The sequence below is a fragment of the Nylanderia fulva genome, unplaced genomic scaffold, assembly GCF_048542155.1.
Source record: "Nylanderia fulva isolate GAGA-0341 unplaced genomic scaffold, ASM4854215v1 Scaffold551, whole genome shotgun sequence".
NCBI lineage: Eukaryota > Metazoa > Arthropoda > Insecta > Hymenoptera > Formicidae > Nylanderia > Nylanderia fulva.
This window is the reverse complement of record NW_028190645.1, coordinates 52,009-55,271: the sequence shown is the minus strand read 5'-3', so window position 1 is coordinate 55,271 and position 3,263 is coordinate 52,009.

Below are 3,263 nucleotides of genomic sequence, written 5' to 3'. Positions count from 1 at the left end.
TATAAACCTGAACCCATAGAGACGTTAAAACTCTGGGGAGAGGAAATACCGTTTACAGACTCGGTGAAATACTTGGGACTGTTTCTAGATCCTAAGCTTAGCTGGGGAAAACATCTCATAGAGCAAAGGAAAAAGTTCTATGCATCCATGTGGATGTGCAGAAGGGCAATGAGCAAGTCGTGGGGCATCAGCGCTGGTGCAGCTTTGTGGCTGTACAGGGCGGTCCTGCTACCGCGGCTGCTATACGCGTCAGTCGTCTGGTGGACGAGAATAAATAAAGGGGAGGTAGAGAAACTACTTAGAAGCCTGCAAGGTAACTACCTAAGGGCTGCAGTAGGGGCCATGAGAACCACACCCACAGAGGCGCTTGAAATAGCACTCAGTGTTACGCCAATAGGCTTGGCCGTGATAAAATCAGCCAATACCACGGCATACCGTCTGAAATGTCAGGGTGAATGGAGAAACACAGGACTGGGACACACCAGGCTTGGTCTTCTCCAAAAGTACCCTATTGAGGGAATACAAGACAGAACTACAAGAAAGTATCAACTGGTAAAACACTTTAAGATATGGATACCTGATAGAAATGAGTGGCTGAAACCGGGCGGAATCATGGACACAAAGGTGGACATGTGGTTCACGGACGGATCAGGCATAAACAACTGCTTTGGAGCAAGAGTATATGGACCTGGGGAAAACCATAGGGAGAGTATTCCAATGGGAGGCGACTGCACGGTCTTTATGGCAGAGATGCTCGCCATCCTCAGATGTGCCGAACTGAACCTAACCAAAGGAACAAATTGCAGGAAAATATATATCTGCACAGACAGTAGGGCGGCCCTTCTGGCGTTGGCGGGTGCGACCACCGAGTCTTGTTTGGTATGGGACTGCATGCTGGCGCTGGAGGAGCTGTGTGGAACAAATAAAGTAACGTTAGTCTGGGTGCCCGGGCATCAGGGCATACCGGGTAACGAAACAGCAGACTCACTGGCTAGAGAAGGGGCTAGCAAAGCACCAGATAGTCGGGAGATGGGAGTGCCCTTTACGATGGGTAAGAACTTCATCAGGGAAAGTATAGACAAACAACATAAGGCCAGGTGGGATAATCTGAAATCCTGCCGACAGGCCAAATTCCTGATGAAAGACATAAATGGTAACAGAACCAAGGAACTGCTCACATTGAATAGGCAGAAATTGAGAATGGGGATAGGACTGCTGACAGGACATTCACCAATACTCAAAGCCCACCTATTCAATATCAGACTCGCAGACAGGAAGGAGTGTCGACTATGCGGGGAGGAAAAAGAGGACAGCATACATATTCTGTGCCAATGTCCGGCTCTGGCTAGAAAGAGATTCAGGATCTGGGGACAAAGTTTTCTTAAATCCCAAGAATTAAACAAAACAAGGGTGGTGGAACTCATAAGCCTAGTGGAGAACTCTGGGCTGAGTACACATCACTCAGTTTAAAGACAAGAGTGAGGAGACACAATGGATCTCGCTGGATCTAGGTGCCGTCGGGGGCCAAGTTATGGAACCACTCACTACCAATCTACTACTACTACTACTACTACCAAAAAGTTTGATTGTTTCATATTTAAATTAATTAAGCATTATACATCATATTTATATAAAATATAAGAAACATTTTTACTTAACTGATATATGTATATGTATATATATATATATATATATATATATATATATATACTCATATTAATATAATATTAACTAACCTTATTTAATTCGATAGACGGAATTGAAAAATAACTAACGTAATATAATAGCTTATTATATTGCATATAATAATCGTGTAACATAGTAGTTATAAAATTGTGTGAATGCATATTACTAATTATATTAAATAAAAAATCAGAAACATTTTCTAAAATAATTCCTATGAATAATACATATTTGTAATAATACTAAATATATATGTATAATATAATTTTTATAATTTATATGTGTGTAATTTCAGAACTTCTGCGACCCTGGATAATATTGTATTTTCTAAGTCTTAAAATAAAAATTCTTATATTAGAATGCTGTAGTTACAATAATTAAAAAAAAATAATTTGAATAATGTAGAGATAATTAATATAGAGATTGTCAATCAGATTTTCTCAAGATTGCAAACTCAAGCACAAAACTTTGTATATAATGAAATAAAAAGAACATCATCTAATCTCTCTATTACGTTCTTTATATACTATAATCTATTATCTACAATAACAAATTAATTATAAAAGCTATTTTCCTTAAATATAATATATATATATATATTTTTTTTTTCAACATTTATATAAGAAAAACTTGTTCATCATGCCTAAAGAATTACGATATTTATTTAAAAGACGATATAATCAATTGATTAATAATGAATTAAATACTGCTTGTACCAATTTTTTCTCAACTCCTCTTCAAACACAAGAAAACTTTAATATACAAGGTACGTTATTTTTCAAAACAATTTTAATTTAATTTCATAATATCTTTGTCTTATATATACGTACAATATTATCTATAACATTACAGAAAGCTTAAAAAAGATAGAACGTTTGGTGGCAACAAGCAATGTAACGTTAAGAGATAACACTGAACGATTGAAGAAAATGGAAGATATAATGAGGCGGGGCTATCCAGTATAACAATCTATAGAAAGCAATAATTATATTGTGGAGTTTTTCCTCTTAACCAAATTGAAGATATAAAAATTATAGAAGATATATTGAAAACAAATAAAGAAACAGAAACGCTACTCGTAAGTTTTTATATTTTTTTGCAATGTGTGTTTTTATTATCGTTAATATTATTATATAATTTGACAACACCTGTGATTTTGGTAAAGGTAAAGATGAGCGGTCCTTCTCACTGATTTTTTTGAAACTTTTTTACAAGTAGATTTTGATGCGTAGAAAAACTTTTTAGAAATTTTTTTAACTTTTTATGAGATGTAAAATAATCGTGAATGTTTCCAAACTTTCGAACAATCATATATAAATATATATTGATTTTTTTAATATAAAAATTTTATGATAAGCAAAAATATCAACGAACAAAAAATATTATTTTGCAGAAAAGATTTTTATTGAAAATTGGTGGGAATAATCCTAAAGACAATATTCATCGGATTTTAAAGAATATTTTCACAAATAAATGTGCTGTTGTGTGCCTCGGGTGAGACACAAAGGGTCGCGCCAAATTAGGATGAGGATTCGGGGCGTCAGGACTTATTTCGGGTTGATGAAATAAATGCACTTCAC